Below are 21,788 nucleotides of genomic sequence, written 5' to 3'. Positions count from 1 at the left end.
CGCACGTTCCTCTCGCCCGGGCACCCGCTCCCTCGAGCGGTCACTTCCTAGCCTGAGGCAGACAGAGCAGGCAGTGTTTCCAGCCCTATCCCACCGGCTGCTTCCCATCTACCTGCCTCTCCGGAGCCCCCTTCCTCGAGGGACCTTTCCCAACAGCTAAAGGAACGAATGCAGAAAGCCCGAGATCAGGTGGACGGATTGCACCCTGCACGGGCAGGCCTGGGGAAGGACAGAGGTGCCCGAGGATCGCTTCGTTCCACTTTCCCCACCGCTCCTCGGGGAAACGAGGGCCACGCGCTGCATCCGACGCGACGCAAACTGCCCCAGCGGCCGTGTGTTTCTGCGGCAAGCTCCCGGCCAGGAGCTCCAGAGCGCTCTGGGCTTCCTTTGTGCCACGGATCCTCAGTGATTCCTTTGTCCAGATGGGCAAAGCCGATAATGAGTTGGATGGCCCAGATTTTTAGCCTGTAATAGTCCCCTCCCAGAGAACGGATCAGCCCAAAGACAGAGGCATGGTATCCAGCTGCAGCAAGCTAAAAACAGACCTAGCAAGACACATGCAAAGAGGACGCGGTAGCATGGTTTTGCTGTGTACGGCCAACACAGAGGAACTACTGGAAGATGATGAAGCCCAACCTCAATGAGGCTCCCCTCTGTAGGGGAGCTGCCTACGACTACTCTCCCTGCCAAGGCTGGAGCATATGAAGAGCCGCATCCGGTTCAAATTACAAGGACAAGAAGGTAAAGGTAGGGCCTAATGGTCTGAAGAATGTTATATAAAAATCTACATAGCTATATTGCAACAGGAACAGCATCAGTCATACTGTGCAACTCCTCCGCCTGCACTGTGACTGCCGATAGCATGGGCTTGGCCTTCTCTCAGCTCACATCGGGGAGCTCTTTTTTCTTTTTTTTTTTTTTGAAGTGTCTATGTACATAAATATATATGATACATACACACACACACACTATATATACATACACACATATACAAATAAATAAATAAGGGGAGTAGATGAGCAGGACTTTGGTCTGAAACTACGCAAACGGCTCAGCAGCCATCAACATTTGCCAATTCCTCCCACAACAAAAGAAAAAAAAGGAGCCCAGAAGTCCACTGGGTCCCCAGAGATGGGAGAGACTGGAGCAATCAAAGGTTTAGAAAACAAGAGGAAATTACATTCACCCTACGGAGGAGACGTCAAGGGAGACTGAGGTCCGCTAACGCAGGGAGACAGTAAGAGAACCACAAACAGGACAAACAAGAACAGGCTGCATTTGCAAGAGAGGAGGAAAGGCAGAGAGGTGCTAAGAGCAAGGCAGGAGGCAAGCGGCAGGGAGCTCAGGACGTGTTGCTCACCGCTGCTATGGGAAGAGGGACCAGGTGAGAGATTAGCCCTTTCCAGCCTGGGGCAGAAGGCTATGACCCCGTAAGCAATTCTGGGGTCATCCTGGGCACATAGGTCTAAAGCATTTCCCACAGCTCAGCATCAAATACTCCCCCCCAGCCCTCCGCTGCAAATTCCTGGCTTAATTCCCACTTTCTGTTCTCCAAAGACCTACCCTCACATGCTCGACCTCTGCCCCTGGATGAGAGCCCTCTCCGGAGGGCAATGCTCTCACTAGCAAGACCTCCCAGGTCCCAACCTGCAGCACCATCCCCATTTTGCGCAGGGCGAGCAGCACGTAGAGGAATCTCTGGCTACCACAGTCCGCAGCTGACAGGAGGGGGTCACTTCCCCCCCATCCGTTTTGCACAACCCTCCAATTCCTGAAGGACTGCAGGTGCTGGGTGCTATTCAGATCCTCTGCGCTCTTCTAACATGAGAGTAATGCCACCGCAAATCACGGTATCTCACAAAATAGAGTGAAGAGATTGATTCAGCTATAAACTTTGTCCTTCCCCTTACCTCCTGCCATTGCAGGATTGATCCCTGCACAACATGAAAAGCATGTGCTCACTTGTTGGCCTGGAGACCTGCCAACAAAGCATTTTAAGAGCAGTCCTGGAGCTCAGATCCTACAAGGAGACAGCTTTCTGCTTGGGAATGCTGCGCACATGCGGCACCAGACATGAATAATTCAGCTCCATTAGGTGCCGAGACCTCTACAATCCACATCTACGCACTGGGAAGGAGCCAGCATATTAGAGACAAACCTGAAAGTTCACTTTCGGAGCTAGCAGCCAACTGCAAACACACCTAGAGAAAGCTATTCAAACAGAGCCAGGGAGCACTTCAAAAAGCACCAAGCAGAGAGCTAGGAAACCGCATGAGCCCCAGCTCTTTGTGCTAAAATATACACAGGATGCTCCTCAGCAAATCCAAGAAATCTGCATCGCTTTGACTTTTTGTAGTGGAATCGGAGGCCAGGAAACCAAATCAGGGAATGATTTAACGCCCAAGGGCAGCAAGATGCAGGAGAAAGCTTCTCTCCTGGCAACAATGCAACCAGCCCACACGTAGAAAGACTGTCTCATACCCATGTGCTCAAGTCTGCGGCGCTCCAGGATCAGCCTCTGGTGGCTTCCAGACATGACTGACTGCAATTTTCACCCTGATTAACTTTCAGGAATGCCCGCAATAAGGAACAGCCAAGACGACGGAAAAAATCTCCTGTGCGAGGCAGGTCCTCCAGGAGGGCAAAGGCAGGGAGCGGAGTATTTCAGCTAACTGCTTGCCCTGCCTGGGCCCAATCCGTGACTGCAAAAGCACCCTCTGCTTCCAGGCAGCCCCACAAATGTGTGGGGCAGGCAAACGCGGTATCAGCAGCTGGGGGAAAGCGCAGTCAGAAAAGCACAAGCTCGGTCCGCACCATGGCCCCAGATGACGCCCCGCAGCCCACCACAGCTACCCCAGTAAGCCCCTGCCGTTGCAGCAGACAGGCCGCGGTAGGAACAGGAGGGGACGCTGCGCTGCGAGGCCTTTTCTCTCGCCATCCATCGCTGGCAGCCAGCCTACAGCTTTCCCCATACGCTGCCTCCACACAAGATCCCTTTTTGTTTCCTTTTACGACTAAAGAAACTCGGAGGGGACGCGCCTTCCTCTCCCGAGCTGCAGCGCTCGCTCTCTGCTCGGCTCCTAACACCACGTTTGTAATCCCCCAGCTGGGCTTGTTTGGGTTGGATTTTTGTTAAGTAACTCCCATGTCTTTTCTGTAGATCTCTTTTTAAGATGTTCCCTTTCTCCCCACCCCCTCTCTCTAGTGGGGGGGGAAAAAAGGAGAGGGGGAAAAAAAAAAAAGGTTGAACGAGAGCCAGCTGGCATGCACAAGAGGAGACGGAGAAATCTGCACAAAGGAGCTTCCTCACTCACTTGCTGCTTTCAGCTCAAGAAATCACACAGGGGAGGAGGGTTTGCTCTCCCCCATACATCAGTCAAGCTGTAGCAGACAAAGGAGATTTGCCACGACACCCTCCAGAACTGCCACCCAACAGGGGCAGGGTTCCTCAATCACACTCGCGCAGTGGGAGTCCGAGATGTTGCAAAACAAGCTCAAGTGCAGGGCTTCAAAACAAGCTGTTAAATGGGGAATTAACCAAGATTTGAATGGAGGAGCTAGCGCTGCTGCCTCGTCGCTCGCAGAAGGCGCTGGGGAAGCTTCGGGGGGCTCCCGGGCTAATCCGGCCTCACGCTGGCACCCTGCCAGAGGCGAGCAGGCTCAACCCAATTTGAATAAAATGGAGCCACCCTTCTTTTTTTCAATATGGAGGTGCACCCCACAAAGACTACATCTTCCAGCATGCAATGCAGTCAGATTGTTTGGTTACAAGTAGACAAACTTAGGCCGGGACTCAAAGTTTCCATAGGCTGGCCCTTTACACTAGCAATGAACCTGACACAGGGCAACATTTAAGGCATGAGTCATTTGTTGGCATTCCTTAGAAAAGCCTGAAATTTTCAAATACAGGCATTACAGAAGCAGGACAGACGAGGTCACTGGAAGAGGCTGGAGATGGAGAAAGATGGGAGAAACGAGCAAATATCTCTTTAGCGTATGGATGGCTGGACAATTTTGCCAGCGCACCCCAGCCCTGCCTGGAGCAAAGCTCAGGGGAGCTATCAAGTCACAACACCCACCTAGTACCAACCAGCATTTTTACACGCACAAGTATCAGCACAACATTCATCATCAGTCAAAAAATGCAGTTAGGATCAGAATTCACCCTCACGTCCACCTCTGTCTGCTCATAACCTTAAAACATGACCTTTACAGCAACATTCAATTAGACTCTTACAACCAAAGATGTCCAGCAAAATATTAAATCCAAGATAAGGGCACAGAGCCTTAGATCTGAACCAGGCTGTGTTTGAAGAAAAAGCTTGGCGTGATTAACTGAAACTCAGCGTTTGTTTCTGTTGACGCTTACTTAACTCCAATGCCAAACAGACATTTCAGAGAAACTCAGTCAATGGCTGAAAAAACCCAGTGCTTTTGAATGAGATTCAAGAGAGCAAACCCACCCGCTGCAGACCCCCCCTAAACTTGCACATGCTTCCCTGAACTCCGAACAAGCCAAACACAACCAGCAGCGACGTCACCGATGTGAGGCACACAAGAAGGGGGGAAACAAAAAGGAGTACAAATTTTAGGCCCTCCTTTATTTCATGAAATACCAAAAACTGGAACAAGCTTTTCTTTAATCTTCCCATCAGTCTTTGAAGCATCATCAGCAGAGCCACAATTTTTTGTTTGTGTACCTTGAGAGCTTATAATTCTTCAGATTTACAGTTAGTTGATTTTGATGCCTCTCAACCCTTGCACTTTTTACGCCACCTTCCTACGTACTGAATAAAATGCAACCCCGATTTCCTCTGCCAATACACAGAGACGTCCAGAACCTCCTATTTCATGAAAACCAACAGCGAGTGGAACTTCACTCAAGTGCACGGTACTTGGCTAACACAGAAGGCGCACCAATACCTACAGACCCGCACAAAGTCTCCATCCCTCAGGCACCACCAAATGCGATCTCATTTTGTTCCTATGAGGGACAGCAGACGACCCTCAGATTCTCAGCGCTCTCACAGAGGATCTCTAGCCAGGAAGGACCCACGCTCGCAGGAAGGGAAGGTCACAGCGGTGTGATGAAGTAGCAGTACGGACTAGAGGTAAACTGAGCACAAAGAGCGCACACGAAAGCAGGGCCAGCACATCTTATGACTCTCATAGCAACATCGTATGCAAGGCACTTCCCTTTCCCAGGCATCTGCCTTCTGGTGTGCAGAGGAAACGAGCCATCACTCCTCTTCCTGAGGAGGGTTAGGAGTCCCCTAACGATACCACAATGGGTCTCAAGCAGGTGGCAGCAAGGCTCAGAGGACTGTTCCTCTAGACAGTGGCTGGCTATAGGCTGCCTGTCCGGAAGCAATGGGCTAGACTTCCTCCCGCAGGTGTGACTTCACTGACTTCAAAATCTCTGACAGCTGAAAACAGCCAAGAGCTTCACCAGCAAACCCAGCGCTCCGATCCACTTCCATAAACATCAGCTGGTGCCCAGCGCTCTTAACATTTGGCTTCACTGGGGAAGAAGAATAGAAAAACCCATATGCCATGGGAGGAAAAAAAAAAAAAAAAAAAAAAGTGTTCAGTATGTAAAATGACTAAGCTAACTTCCTTCCTACATGCTCAGTTTTTAGATCTAACCTAAACTGGGAACTCTGAGCAGGGTTTTACCCCCTAAGCCATTGTGTCTGCACACTGGAAGACAACACTACACACTTGCTGGGCCTAGAATTACAGCGCTGTCTGCACCCAAGACCTGTATCCTCTTGCTTATCTTGTGATCCTCATGTGCTACCCTACACACCTGCACCACTGCAGGTGTCACAGTGTTACCCCCACGCTGCAACAAGCACACACCTTCCAACGCTGCAGCCACGGAGAGGGATCACCGCACAGGTTTGGCTGTCAAATGGCGACACACAAACCGTTGGCAGCCACGCACGCACGGTGGCAAAAGCAAAGAAGCAACCCTGTGAGCAATAACTGGCCAGAATTAACTCGGAAATGCTTCAGATGAGTCTAAACTAGACAAGCCAGCGCGCTATTGCTCATGGGAGACTACCAGTAGCAGCAACAGAAACCCGCACATCCCCATAAAGCCCGTTCTTGGTGAGCCCAGCCAGTCATACCGCGGCTGGCTGTTGCCAAAATAACACTAACACTCAAAACAGGACATTTGAGTCAATTCATATGACTGGCACTGCGCTATGATTTGTGACATTTCCCACAGGGACACATGGGACAAATCTGGGGTTTGATTCTCCCTCACACTGAGAGCTGGGCTCCATTAGGAAACTGGAACCAATGCAGCTATGCAGATTTAAAAACCAGTCTAGTTACACCCTTGCCAACCCCAGTGCAGAGATGAACTGATTTATTAGAGGCTTAAACTGGCTTAACGATATCCGAATCAGTGGCCTGTTGCAACGCACAGCCTTTAAGAAGGACCAGGCCAGAGAACATTTTAAAATAATCCAAAAGGCTTACAAGTTTCAGATAACGCTCCATGCAGGATGGAAGAATGCCAACAACCTGAGAAAGCCAGGAACAAACAAAAAGCAGCAGTAAGATAAACGTGATCAGGAGGGGGTCCCCAAAACATCAGTCAGAAGTGCTAGGCAAGACCAAAGACACCGAATGGCGCTTACTCCAGCGGTTGTGTATGCCCAGAAAAAAGGAGCTCCCACTTTTCCTCTGTTCATCCAACAGCGACCAGCAGGGTTGCAAAAACGCACCTGCAGCTTGGCCCTGAGCCGCCGGGCGTTGGTGGGAACAGACCGGGCATGTCTGAACCAGCTTCGTACCCTTCCTTTGTGGGACGCAGAAGGTTATAAAGGCTCCTCACAAAGACCCCAGGCCTCGCTCCAGGCCACCCCCCCAACGCTACGTGCCTTTCACCAGCGTGGGATCTGGCAGTCTCGGAGCCACAGGGCGAGCCAGCGCCGATCAAGGAGCGCAGGGCTGGGAGAGGGACTAACCCTTTCAGCAGCAGCCCAGTTATGCTAGATAAGGTGTGACGCCAAATTACAGCCGGAGGCCACGCTTTCATAATAACAAAGCATCCAGCAGCTCCGCCAGCTCAAGGTAATCGTACCCTCCCCCATCCTCACCCAGAAGAGCCAGGGAAGAGGATTTGAGCAGGGGCTGTAACAGCTACAGCCATTAGCATGTTTCCAAACAGGATCCTTCTCGGAACAGGTACAGCCGGAAAGGAAAACTACAAATTACGTTAGCAGATGTCAGCAGGCAGAGCACTTGGGTGCACGCTGGGAGACCACTCGGGCAGCGGGGAATCAGCACAGAAGTTAACTCCTGATTTCTGTCTTCACTGTCTCAAGGAAGATAACTGGAGTGATCAAAATGAGCGCTCTGACCACCAAAGCAACAGCTTCCAGCTGCAGTTCTGCCTTGATCTCAACATGAAAGAGCCACACACAGCACACGCCAGGGTAAGGGCCAGGGAAGTGCAGCACGAAGCACTCCACGCTGCCTCGGCGGTGACCCATTCGGAGAGGACACAAACTGCTGCGCGCTCGCTCCTAGGCTGCTCCTAACAACTGAGGAGAACAGAGCAGCTAATTTCTAGCTCTTTCCCCCCCCTCCTTTTTTTTTTCCCCTCCTCTTCAACAGGAGGAGAGCAAACAGGCAGCCTTGGCTGCTTCCCAGGCTTTAGAAGAGGAAGAACATCACTGCTCCAAAAATGAAGGACCTGCCACTTCACCTACTAATGCCTTTAATTCCCCCTCATTCAATAACCAATTAGGGCACCTTGGCTAGCACTAGCTGCAGCTTCATTTGCAGCAGAAGAATATAGACTACCTGCAGCTGTAATCGCTCTTGCTGTCAAGCCATCAGCCTGGAAACACTTTGGGAGAAGCCAAACACACTGCAAAGTGAAGGAGAAGGGAAGGCATACGCACAGACAGGGATAAATCCCAGCACAGGGAATACCAGGCCAAGAAAGTCCTTCAGCATTTTTTTTAGGAAGGGATAATAAATAGGTGTATTTCATAGATTAATAAAGCACATTTGCAAAGCTACGATATACATCAGAAACTTGCTAATTCACACTAATGACCCATTGCAAATTACAGAATTCTGCAAATTAGCCAGCACATAAAGGAATACAATAAAAAAAGCAAGAATAACGCATCAAAGTATACTTGGCTTATTCTGTTAGTTGAAGTTCAGTTTTAATTACTTGTGGCAGTATGTCAAACATTACAGAAGGTACCTATTAGATGCTGGGGGGGGGGAGGGGGGGGGGCGCACGGGAGTCAGTCTCCAGGACAAGAAACTTCACCATAGCATCTGCTAGCAAATCTTTAGGGATGGACCACTAATTCTCCTGGAGATTAGCACAGCTCTACCTCTTCAATTGACTTCACAGTGGTTAACATTAGTTAAGTGATTAAACACCTCATTTTCACTCGTTTAAAAGTTGCAAAACAGACTTCTGAACTGCCCCTTCTCCTGTCAGAGAAGGACAAAGAACTCAGCACTAACTAGGAACCAAACCTTTGGACCTGCTCAAGCCAGAAATGATCTGATCAAAAAAATGGGCTAATCAAACTTATTAAACCATTCTAAAATTGCCTTGTTTTGTTATCAATACTTCACTGGATCTGTGCAAAGAGACAAGACGACACACACGATGCAACACTACAAAGATATCATCCTTTCAGCTGTCAGAACAGAGAGGCCAAGAAGGCCCAGAAACAGCTCGAAGGGAAAATCCGTGATGCTGCAAAACCTTTTTGTGCCCACAATGTGCTCAGGGAAGGAGTGGCATAAAAGGACAACATTATTTTTCCTGTCCTTTTTGTTTCTTTTCTTGTTCCATAAACAAGGAAATGAAAAGCAAAAGCTGAGCGTTTAATGTTTAAATACAAAACATCAAGATTCTCCTTAAAGAACCTTTACTCGTCCACAAACATATACTCATATCCTTGTACATATTTACATGCACGTATACACATAACATATAGGCCCATAACATACATGAGTGTGTCTATGGATGGGGCAGGGGGAGGGTATCTCACACCAGGTATCTGAGTTGATGTTTAGCAGGTAAGTCAGTAACGTTCTTCGCATGAAGGACACTCAGCTGAGCTGAGCACCAGGGTCTTGGTTTCATCTAGAAAACAGATCTTTCACCAAAAGCCAGAAGTGGAATAAGCACTTCCTTTAAAGAAAGGTGCATGTTTAAAAAGATAAATGAAACAAGCAACTGAAGTTACAGAGCAAGTTTCACACAGGCAGGCAACCATCCCCTATTTCCTTTACTGCAAGTCTGTCCAAGCAAAAACTTACCCCCCTTTTATCTGAAGTCATTTTATGGATCCCTTTTAGTAGAAAAGGGCATTTTTTTGATGCCATTGCCAGCCACCACCAAAAGAAGCCATGTCCCTGTCACATCCTTCTCCTTTCCTTGTGTCAAAGCTACAGCCACAGGCTGAGTTGGTTCAGCCAAGTGATCCAGCTGGATACCACCCCACAAAAGAAAATGAACGGCTCCCCATCAGATCAGCTCCTGAACTAGCTCACCCTTCCAAACCCAAATCAAAGAGTGAGGCAATGAGGAACCCCGGTAGCATATCAGCAACAAAGGCAAGGGCTGGGAAGAACCAGGGACACTCCTGAGCTTTTCTGAGGAGGCAAGGCAAAAGGAGAATTGTGAATTACTCCACAAACATCTAGTTCTTTCCATTTGAGTGTCCTGGCTCCTCAAGTCCTGGCCCCCCACATCAGCACTCTCAGACTATCAGAAAAACCTCGTTGGGTCAAAGAAGGATTATCCAGCCCAGGACCGGCCTCAACATCCAGCAGCAACAGCTGCTTCAACGTGAGAAACTGGACCGGTGCAGAGGGACCTTTTGCCTAACATTCCTCCCACCATCCAGCAATCAGCAGCTCAGGACTTGGCCCTCAGCACACTTCAGCACAAAGCTGTTTGCTGCCCCAAGCAAACGGAGCCCGGAAACCAAGCTGCATCATTTCCTCATCCAAATAAACCTGGCTCAGGGATGTGGATCCCTTCCACATCCCCAAAACCCTGCTAGAGTTACATACCCCCATGTAACAGCGTCATTATCCTCTCTGGTTAGCGCCACCGCACAAGAGGAGCCCAAACTACATGACTTTCCTGAATTAGCAGCCAAACTCTGCTGAGAAGGAACTAGCTCTCCTCACATTCGTAGAGCGCACGAAACGTTTGACTCGTGCCCATATAGTGTCAGAAAAAAAAAAAAAAAAGACCTCGCTGAAGAATTCCAGTCTAACACAGCCCGTGCCATCTCTGGGGGCTTTTAAGAGGTCGCTGCCTGCAAACCTATCAGAAACCCTTTCCACAAATAGCCATCAGCTTCATTCCCCTCCACAACTATCACCCTGGGGAAACAACAGTTGAGGAAAGCGGCAGGTGGGGACACGGGGCAAGTTTGGGAACAGACTCGCGTGACTAACAACCCAAAGGTTAGGGAAACATTTGTCCATATTCTTCAACAAACCTGCAAAGATAACGGAGAGCTCACCTTGAACCCTCTGTGGGAAACTGCCTCATCTCCTGCACTCTATCCAAGGCTTGTGCCTGCCTATCAGTTCACTGTGTACAAGCAACAAAGTGTGGTTAAACTGTCACCAGCCTCTGGCAAGGTCACCTGCGGCCTCACCTCCTTTTGTTAGGAGCAGGCATGTGATCTGCTCTGTGTGAACATCTGCCCACAACCTTCCTGAAGCAGCTCCCTGCTTAAAGCCAGGTAACCAAGCCAGAAGGAGCAGTGTCAACACTCAAAGGGCATAGCTGCGTACACAGTGTGTCACACATCCCTAAAACAACATACCTGGAACCATAAATACCATCTTATTTACATAATACTTAGGATAAAGGGGACTAAGAGGCTTATTGCATTACATGTGTGACTACTATTGCATCAATACCCAGAGGCCCTAATCTGAATTAGGGACCTGGTGTCCTGGGCGCAGTGTGAACACAAAGAGGCACTTCCTTGCCCTGAACGCTTCACACGAGTCCTGGTTCAAGCCCCTCCAAGCCCAAGGTCAAGAGCAACATGATACAGCCCAGCTCTTCCTGTTTCCTTGATGAGCAAGCAAAGAAAGATCCCTTTTTAGGCAGCGTACACCCAGGAAATGCCAGATAAATCAGTGTCAGACACGACACACAACTCTGATCTTCAGCTGCCTTTATTACATGGCTGAGCTCTGGGAACACAGTCCCAGTCTCAGCTCTCCAACCTTTGCCACAGTCCACAATTACACAGATACAACTCATCGACGTCGATTTGTTTTTGTAGGGATGCCCACATGGAAGCACTAGAAACAGGAGGCAGCTTTTGGTTTTCTCTAAAACAACTATCGTTTATGCCAAATGCAAAGAATTAAAAAGCACTGTAAGTATAATCTAGGGGCAAATTTAAATTCAGCTTGGCCCAGTTCTCAAAAAGAATAAACAAGACTGACTGAACTCTGGCCCTTCCTTCTTATTCATACATAATAAAGATATACAAGCTGTTAGGTAGCTCCAGCACAGCATGAGAGTCCCTCAACTGCTTTTACACGTCGCGTGACATTTCTTCATGAAAAGATACATTTTTAGATAGACTAATGATTTAAAAGAAAAAGCTTTAGAGATGGCAGAGTTCTGACCCAGAAGCATATGCTGTGCACACAGGCACCCTACAAGTCAGGCTGCAGTTAGTGCGAGGGGACTAGCCACCTCGCAACTGCAGAGAAGGAGAAATTATTTGCAATTACCACCCAGGCCAAGGCACAGGGCTACAAATGGATGAATATCGCTTACTCACAACGGCTTCTCCCTCCAAGACATACTCTGCAAAAAAGAATACTCGCTGTATTCAACATGCACAAAGGCCACAGAAATAGGATAACGCTTGTACTAACAAGAGACACCTACGTGTACACACACACATGCACCCTCTCTAAGTAACAAGCAGCCTAACAGTGACTCACACAACACACAAACCCTTCAGTGCAAATGAAGTCTGAGAGCCCAACTCGAAACAATCCCAGTGTCCTGGCCATACTCAATTACAGATCATTACAACTTGCTTGATGATTAATGTCCTCTGGTGGCTCTAACTGGCTCAGAGCCCTTGTCCTGAACGGCAAGGCCAGTTTAGATAAAACATTACATACTTGTCCTTTTGCACCACAGAGACAGCCAAACTCCCAGTTTTGTACATGTCTTCTTCAGCAAGCTCTACCCCACAGATATGTAGGGAGCAGAGACACTGTTGGTGGATTACAGAGGGTATAAAAGGACAAAGATTTTTGTTTCAGGACCAAAATGGCTTCAAAATAATAAATTATAAATTATTCTGTTCAAAAAGCTAATCAATAAAAAAGCTGACTGGATTTTTTTTGAGTGCTGTGCGTGGCTACGTACTGCCAACAAAGAGCTAGAAATGTGCAGCATAATCCTATGCCAGAGTCATCACACAAAGCAGGGAAATAGGTTTTCCTGAGGATGTCCAGACGAGAGAGGCTGCGAGCACAAGCATCGCTTCCACCCTTCTCGCAAGGCATGATGAACGAAGACAGGCTGTGCTGGAGTATGAAAGTCAGCCCCGACATCAGCATCCTTATTCTTCTGGAGGGAAAAACGGGCCCATGAGCTCTTCATTGTGCGTCACCAAAAAAAGAAAAAAAAAGAAAAAAAAGAAAAGAGAAAAAAAGAAAAAAAATCTATCTGTATAACACCTCATCCAATGGAAAGGGTCCACCCAGAATAGGGGGAAGAAAAAAAAAAGGGCCTGCTGGGAGATGGAAGAGAGCCAAGTCGCACAGACAAGACTTGAACCTGTGACCTTCCCTGTGTACACAATGGGCTGGAGAGAGAGCCGCTTTATCTCCGGAGCAGCAGTTCTCACCCCTCCGTTTCACTCAGATAAAACCAGAGCATTTATTGGACGCGTTACCAGCACAGCCACTTTGTTACTTACTTCAGCCCAAACTAGTGTCATCCGGAGAGGCTCGCCTTTCCTGTTGCAGCCGAGGACTGAGAAGAAGCCACACTCGGGAGCAGGGAGCTGCCGAGATAAGCCTTGCACGAGTTACAGTCCAATCTCAACACTTCCCCTGGCCGGGGGCCAGGCTACCCCGGGGCCCTGCCCCACTCCTGTGCGCAAGGGGGATACAACTGCAGTCAAACACACCTTCCGGCTGCTCGGCGGCGCTCCCGCGGCATTCCCCTGCCCCTTTCGCATCCACGAGCCGTCCTGGCAGCCTAACACATCCTCCCAAGCAGGCTCCAAGGATAGCTATTTCTGCTTCATCAACAGTCTCGCCGTCACAACAGAGGCCCAACAGGCCCACTCCAAAGTGCCCCTAATTAAGGGCAGTTAAGGAGAGCTCAAGTGCTCGCCTAGGACTCTGACCTCCGCGCACCAGCGCCTCCAGCATCCACAAGGAACTGCACTCACAGACAGGATTTTTTTTCCCCCCCTCAACAGAGACAACTTGTGTTTGGGTAGATGTTCTTACGAGAGTTTAATCCTCTGTGATTTGTGCTGAGAAAATCCCCTAAAGGGGCTGCGTCCTCCCACCACCACCCCCCCCCGCACGCCCAGCGCTGGGAACCCGAAACTGCTCTGGGCTGCCGCCTGTGTCACATGTACGCCCAGGTCAGATGTTCTTCCTCCTCGGCAGGCCCAAAGGGGGAGAAGGAAATCAGTCTCTTCAGAAAGCTGTGCTCAGACCTGCACTGCAAACAGAGGAAAGGCATGGCGCGGTAGCACTGCCGCCCACCAGGCGCTCCTCCGGCTCCCCAAGTCCTTTACAGCCTGCCTGCGCAAGGCAAACAGACCCGTGCCTGAGGCGCAGAAGTGCATCCAGGAGGACCTGAGAGTCAGGGCTGGAGCAAGGACTCGCTCGCCAAGCGCGGGAGCTCCTGACCAAGCGGCACACTCCCAGGCTCGGGTAACCACATCCCCAAACCTCAGCAACGTGCCACCTCCCCAGGACAGGACATAAGGGCGCTAGCTCAGGCGTTTTGGCCCTATACCTTCCCCATCTCGGCACGTGCGGCACCCCGCACGCTCTGGCTGGACGCCCCGTCCCTCACGCTGACCCTCAACGCCTCCTTCCCGAACCCTGCCTGGCCACCGCCGGCACGGGGGGCAGCCCCAAGGTCTGCTCACGCGGGGGGCCAGGCTCTGAGCCCTCAAACGCGGGGGATCCCTACCCCCCGCCAACACAGGGGAGCCACGCCAGGGGGCTGCGAAAGCCCACGCGCCCCCACCGGGAGGGGACCGTGACCTCCCACGCGCCAGGCGACAACCTCCATCCACACAGAGACGTGGCAGGAGCCCCCCACACACGCACACCCCCGGCCACGCGTGCTGCGGCCGCTCGGGGATCCCCCTTTTACACAGCCTCCAGGGGAGAACATGGGGGATCCCCAGGCCCAACTGCCACAGAGGGTCCCCAGGCTCCACAGCCACAGTGGAAGTGAGAAGACCCCCCCAAACACCAACAGTCACAGCGGAGAATCCAAACCCCAGGGGCGTCCCACGGGGGCCCCCAACTCCCAGCAGCCGCACAGGGGGCGTCCCACGGGGGCCCCCAACTCCCAGCAGCCGCACAGGGGGCGTCCCTAAGCCCCAGGGCTGTCCCGTGGGGGCCCCCAACTGTCAACAGTCGGGCAGGGGGTCTCCCTAAGCCCCAAGGGTGTCCCACGGGGGACCCCAACCCCCAAGAGACACACAGAGGGGTGTCCCTCAACCCCAGGGGCGGCTCACAGAGGCCCCCAGCACCCAACAATCACACGGGGGGGCCCCCAAACGCCAGAGATGTCCCCTGATGACCCCAGCAGTGGCACAGGGGGTGCCCTTAAGCCCAGGGGGGGCTCCCTGGAGGGCCCCCGGCTCCCAGCAGTCGCAGAGAGGCTGCCCCTAACCCCGGGGGGGGGCTCGGAGGGGCCCCCAAGCCCTGCGGTCGCACAGCGGGGTGCACGAGGGGGCGCCCCGGCCCCAACGGCCGCAGAAGGGCGCGGGGCACGCCGGCCCCGGCCGCCCCGCAGGGCTGTCCCGGCAGGCGGGGGCCCCCCGCCCCCGCGGCCGCGGCCGAGCGGCGCCCCCGCCCGCAGGAGGGCGGGCAAGGCGCCGGCCCCCGCCGCCGGGGCGGCTCCCCCGAGAGGCGGCGGGTGCCCGGGGGGCGGCGGCGGCGGCGGGGCCGGCCCGGGCTCAGACTCACCCGGCTCCGCTCCCGTCCCGGGCTGCCCTAAGTCTCCTCCATGGAGCCGCGCGGCTCGCAGCGCCGCCTCCGCCGCCAGCTAGGGGCCGGGCGCCGGGGCCGCCATGCCGCCGCGCCGCGCCGCTGGGCCGCGCTCCGCGCAGGCCGCGCCGGGGTGCGCCTCGCGGGGGACGCGGCCGCCGCGCTCCGGGCTCGCCTCGCCTCGCCTCGCCTCCGCGGGGACGCGGCGCACCCGGAGCGCGGAGCCCGAGCCGGAGCCGGAGCCGCCGCTGGGCGCGCCGGAAAACCCGGAGCGCGGAGCGCGCCCAAAACCCGGAGCGCGCCGCCCTCCGCCAGCAGGGCGGAAAACCCGGCGCGGCGCGGGGCGGCGGCAGGCCGGGGGCCGGGGCCGGCGCGGCGCGCATGGCGGGGGCTCGGAGCCCGGTGCGGCACGGCGGCTGCCGGGCGCGGGTCGGGGCGCGCCGCCGGGCCGGGGGTACCGGGCGCCGCGCCACGTGCTGCCCGCGGGGCCCCGGCGCCCCGCCCCAGCCCGCCCCGCCATGAATATGCACGTGGAGGGGTCCTGGCCGGGGAGGAAATGACCTGAGGGGAGGGGACGGGAGGGGCCGGCAGACAAAGGCGCGGCGGGCTGGGCCGAGACGGGCCGGGCCGGATCCGGCGGCGGCGGCGGCCCCGGTGCGGTGCGGGGGGGGCGCGGCGCGGCCGCACAAAGGGGGCGCGCGCCAAAGCCCGGGGCGCGACGGCGGCGGCAAAACGCGGAGAGCGGCGCCGGAGCCGGAGCCGGAGCGGCCGGGGGACCGGCAACGGCGCCGCGCCGCCAGGACCTGCCCGGGGTGGGGGGCAAAGCCCGGAAAGTGGATCGGTTGCCCTAGGGAGCCGGCCGGGGCCGCCCCGAGGGAGCGGGGCTCCTGGGTGACTCCTTCCTGAAAACGCTCCCAAGCCCTGGCCCTTTGGTTGTCCCCTCTTCCTCCTCAGGGGGTGGCATGTCCTCTCCACCCTCCATTCCCATCCCCAGAGCCCGGCGCCAGGCGGCCAGCAGTCCCCCTGGAACATCCCGCGCCAGCTCGGGCTGTTGGGTCCAGGCTCAGGCTAAGCAGCCGTGCCGTCCTGGAGGAGAGTTGGGCTCATGCTAGCGGGGCTGTCCCAGCCCTGCCGCATGGTCCTGGCGTGGACCACCACAAATCCGCCTCTCTTCCTTCGCATCCGCGCTCCTCCTCTCTGGCCATCGCCCCGGTGGCACAGCCCCGTTAGGATCTGCCCGAGGCCCACGTGCTCCCCAGGATGCGCGTTTTGAGTGTTTTGAGATGTGTACTGGAGTGTTTGGCCGGTGGCGTTTTGCAAGGAGAGGGTCTCAGCCCGAAATGCCATGTTGCTTGCCCAAAAGAATACAACAATAGAACCGTACAGCCATAAAGAGACTCCGCTTCGAGTGCAGCAGCATTTCCCCGCTGAGAGTCACTGCAGAAATCACCCAAACAGCAGGGCAGGAGGCACAGAAACCTTCAGACAGGGTAAGCCGCGCAGTGCCTAATTTATGCAAGTCTGATGCTCTTGAAACACAATAAATCTCGCCTGGGTATAAAGTTGCTCTGAAGATAACGCGCTGCTGTGGGTTAGCTCTCCTGTTGGGATTAAGAAGTTTTATTTATGGTATAATTGGGCAGAACAATCTCGTTGGAGATCAGCCCTGTAAATCCTCACCCCAGAGCAAGGTTGGGTCTCTGCGCTCGGAAAGCATCACCCAAACCTGCAAGGAACGGAAGGCCGGGACTTGGGAGCCCCCGCGGCCGCGGAGGGACCAGGCCGCGCGTGCAAACAGGCCCAGAGCATGGCATGGCCAAGGACTTTGTCTTTGCACTGCAATCACAGGACTGCAACCATCAGGCAGACACAGGGACATTCCTGGCCCAGGACCTGCCCCTCAGGTGGTTTCAGTCCAGGGGTATCTCTCGAGGGGTTAGTTAGCATGTGTGTTAGCTTAGATAGGAGATGTAGCCAGCGATGTTAGGTGGCCTGAGGAGCACTGCTCCATGGCTAGGAGTGCTCTCCGGTCAGCTAGATGCCATAGTGTGGTTGTACATCACCAGCGTGGAGGTAGCGCTTAGGGACACCACCGTAATCCCCAGCTGCAACCGGCCACACGTGGACAGGAGGGCAGAACTAAGGACAACGCGCTGGCACGACTGCGGTGTGCTTTGGATGCTCATTCATGCAACGTCTGCTTTCTTTTCTTTTTTTTCCTCCCCTTTCTACAGGGAGAGTTTTCCATCATTGTCATGTTCTCAGCTTGGAAGCCACAAAACACTGAGGCTTAATATTCAAGTGGTCAAAGGAGAGGTGCAAGGGCCTGGCCTGCACAGCCTGACCTGTGAGACATTCAGATACACCATAAAGAAGATCCCCATGAAGCCACGTGCCCTGTCCATGCTCCTGGCCTGAGCAGAGGAAGAAGGGGTTAGAGCCCAGGACGGTGCCATCTCTCCGCCGTGGTACCGTAAACAGGTTTCGCAAGCAGGATCTCATAAATCAGCCAGCAGTAGCGCAGGTGAACACTCCTGATGGTGCCCCGTGCACACTCACAGCTGGCTGCAGAAGGTTACTGAACGAGGTGAGCTCGGGTTTCTTGAGAGGCTTTTTGGCAACCAAGCAAGGAAGATGCGAGACTCAACGCGCTGGCTATGTAAGTGGGATGCGGTAAAAAGGTGCAGTTTTGGGGGCCGTTGCTCCATTTCTTTGCCTTGGGGGGCAGGTGCAGGTGAGAAGGGACCAGAGGGATTTTAAAGCAGTAGGAAAAGGAGGGGTGAGAAGAACGAATTCATAAACATTCATTTAACACGTGGCCAAGATGTCAGCGCTAGAGTTGATCACGACGCCAAAGGAGATAAAGAGAAGGAATTCGTTAATGGCTGACGCACCCGTAGCACGCTGAAAACGAGGAATCGTTCCTGCGCCGGCACAGATTCAATGTTTGTGTATCGCAGAAACCTGGGAAAGAGCTACCCCGGGGGACCGGCTGTCCTGGGGCAGGACGGACAGCCTGGCGGGGAACGCTGCCCCCGAGGCCCCACGGCCCGTGCCGGAGCAGGGTATCCCACCAGCTGCCAACATTACCTATGGCAATCCCAAACTCAGAAAGTGCCATAGCGGCAGGAGGGAGTTTTATGCACCAGCAGGACAGCCTAACGCAAGGATGTCCGAGCGGCTCGGCTACATTCGTTACGGGCCAGCGGGGTGAGGCACGGCTGCAGTATATCTCCCGCCAGCGGTACAGCTGCCGCAGAAGGGCCAGTTTCACCAAGCTAGAAGCAAATTACGTGCAAAATCACTTGGGAGAAAGCTTTCAATCAGGAGGACAGGAACGGTCAGGAGGAGCGGGCAAGGACCTGCAGGCCTCCATCCCCCAGGGCCGATGTGGCTCAGAGGGAGACTTCGAAGGAGCAGACGGATAATTACCTCCTGCGGCCGCAGGACGAATGCCAGAGGAGGGAGACGCGGAGAGCAAGAGGGATCTCCCTTGCCGTGCGGAGCTGTAGAAAGGTGATGGGCAATGTAAAAAGCAAGGAGGACCGCGAGGCTGATGGAGGGATGGAGAGCCAGGTGGCAGGTCCCCGACCTTTTTAAAGGCCTGGCTAAAAGGCTTCCAGGACATTTGATGCTGATTTTCAATATGCCCTAGACCGGCCATGATGTTCCCAAGGGTGGGAAAGCCAGCTTTACTGTGGCTGCCAGGACTTAGAGGAGGAAGCAGAACAAACCAGGGAAGTGTAGGTGCGTCAGTCTGTTCGTTCCTGGGCAAAACTGTAAACGATGTCATTAATGTAGGATTAAAGAAGAAAAATACAACTTGTGCTGGGCAATACAGCTCCTTCGGAAATGATTTTAACAAATCCCTCCGGCAGCGTGTTTTGACAAGGCAACAGGTTTGGATGATAAACCGCCGATTCCGCACACTCAGAGCTCAGCACGCTTTTGACCGGGTACAACATTAACAGTTTGATTAAGAAACTAGAATACGTCAAATCAACATGACGTGCATTAAATGGATTAAAAACTGGCTGACCGACGCGCCTTCAGACATACCTGTGAGCTGCGCTCAGGCTCAAGCGCGCCCACGGCTGCTGGCGCCCCAGCGCTGGAGCTCCCAGCCCTGCATGATTCGTGCCTCAGTTCTCCCATTCCCCCGAGAGCTGGAAGCTATGGGAGGGAAAATCCCAGGACAGCACTCAAACGGCTGCTTAAGCAGCCCCAGAGGAAGCCAACACGAGCCCACGTGGATTTTGGTACAAAACAGCAAGCAGCGAGCACACTGCCTCCCCTGCCCAGCGGTGGGGAGACGTCGAGACAGGGACAGCCACATCTACAGCCGGGACAGCCCTTGAGGAAGGATGTGTGGGAGCCCCTGGAGAGGGCAAAAGGACAAGGAAAAATAAATCTTGTCCCTCCAGATTTCTTCTGCCAGCAATTTCTTCTGCAACAGAGGCATGCATGTCTAGGTGGATCAGGAGTTTAGCTTGAGGAGCAGGTGACAGCATGCTCTGGAGTCCCCATCTTCTGGTCCTGGATTTTCAGCAACCAGGCAAATTAAGAGTCTTGGTCCCCACTCCTAGGCTCTAGCACTCTTGGGACAAAGACTGAGAGGTCAGCACTGAAGTGGCTGTTTTGCAAAGAGCGTTGTCCGCTGCTAACTGGATGCTCTGGCCTTCCTCACATGCGCCTTCTGCCCAGAAGAGCCACCTGGAGCATCTCCCCCACCTCGGTCCTGCAAGCTCTGCCTTTGGGGAAGGCCAGGGCCGGCTGCTCAAGGGTCGACCCCTTGCACCACCAGGAGAGATGCGCCAGCCCCAGGGCTCTCTCACACCAGGGAGCAGCAAGGGAGCTGTAGGCATCCTGGGCAAAGAAACTTTGGCATCCTGCCACCTCTCCTACCCAGCCATTGAGTCTTTCCCTCTCCCAGCCACCGAGGCCTCTCCTGCCTCTTTAGCTACGACCCAGCAGTTCCCCCAAGATCCCACTCGAGCCCCCCGCATCCCTCCCTAGCTCTGCTCCTACAGGCATTGCAGACATCTCCCTGTGTCCTTGAGACCCAACACCCCAGCACAGGAAGAACAGAGCACCCCACGTCCACCAAGAGAGGACGGGCTCGACAGCAAGCATACAGGAACGCTGAAAGGCAGCACAGCAGTTGGTACCAGCGCGCAGGGAAGCTGGGCCCCGGAGTCTCAGCAGGGTCTTAGGCATGGGCAAGGGAGACACAAGGGCCAGGTTGGTGGGCAGGCGGATACAGCCAGAGGAGGAAGCAAGTAGGAGAACACCGCTCCTGTCACAACGAACAGCAGTTCCCATACAACAACCTCAGCACCAAGCCTGGGCAAATCACAGCTGAAACACCCGCAAGGGCTTTCCAGATGAAGAGTTAATGTGGGTGTTTATTTAATCCAGATTCACCATCTCCAGAACCCCACAGAAAGAATCTCAGATGCAGCAAAAGAGGAGCCAGAAGACAACTCCCAGGGCAAAAGGCAGCATCAGTCACCTCCCTGGGCTGATTTACAACACTGCTGTGCCCGGCTGCTGAGTTTCAGGGTGCGCAGACAGCTGGTGAGAAGGCTTCACACCCTCCTCCTCCTCTCTGATGTGGTAGCAACAGGAACCAAGGTAGAGAGTTGGGGCACCCGAGCGCCTGTAATCAACAACCGCACCAAGTGCCTGAGCTGGCAGCCCTGCTGCTCCCTGCTGCAGGAGGCGACTCAGGAACGGACGGGCCTGCCTGCTGCATCCTGGGGGAAGAGGAGGGATGCCGGGAGCGCTCTGCCGTTGCTCTGCCCTGCATTGAAGCGGGGTGGGCTCCGGGGAATTAGGAACACTTAGGCCATATCGAACCAGAGCCTGGAGCAACATGGCACGAAAGGCTCACAGCCCAGCGAGCATAAATGCATAATGAGCGCAGACACGTCACTGTGGATAGATGCTGAATATGAAGGATTAAAGAAAGGGGAAATTAATCTTATTCATAAGGCAGAGTGGGTTTTTAAACTCATGCAAGCAGCTGCTGGGGGGACGGGGCGGGCAGCTCTTGGCTGCTGTTTTGATACAAATCAGAAGAGAGAGATGTAAAGCTGGGCACTTCCCAAAGATGCCAAGAGCTGCAAGAGCGAGCTCCCATGAGCAGCCTCACACACAAAGCCTCCGAGCAGGCAGGGGCAGGGAGGAGAGCCCATCTCTCACCCCAAATCCTCTGCTTCCTCAAGCACATGCTGAGGGGAGGCAGGGCCAGGGCTCGGGCTTTACAGAGGTCCAGAGCCATCATGCTCGCGGCCCCTTTGAGCTCTGCGCAGCTTCTCGTTAGAAGAGAAGCCATCGCATACCGAGGTGGCACAGGGCAGCTTCAGCTGCAAACCCTGCCAAGCATCTCGGAGCAGCTGCAGCGATCTCTCCTCCAAGGCCAACGCTGTAATGTGTCTGACCTGATCTGGCCAAAAGACCTCGAGTCACAAGCTGTCTCTTCACCGAGCTGCCTGGGGAGGGAGACGCTGCCAAAGCCAGGATGGAGC

General features: G+C 54.0%; 1 protein-coding gene across 1 annotated transcript in view; it reads right to left on the bottom strand.

The window, feature by feature from the left end:
• Positions 1-15,360, bottom strand: part of ZNF609 (zinc finger protein 609) — a 92,137-nt gene extending 76,777 nt beyond the window's left edge. The window contains exon 1 of the mRNA XM_068957957.1: positions 15,238-15,360. The gene's annotated coding sequence lies outside the window, so the exon portion shown is untranslated. The remainder of the gene's footprint in view (positions 1-15,237) is intronic.
• Positions 15,361-21,788: the final 6,428 nt, after the last annotated feature.

Source organism: Struthio camelus, chromosome 12 (genome assembly GCF_040807025.1).
Source record: "Struthio camelus isolate bStrCam1 chromosome 12, bStrCam1.hap1, whole genome shotgun sequence".
NCBI lineage: Eukaryota > Metazoa > Chordata > Aves > Struthioniformes > Struthionidae > Struthio > Struthio camelus.
This window is presented reverse-complemented; position numbering and strand designations above follow the sequence as displayed.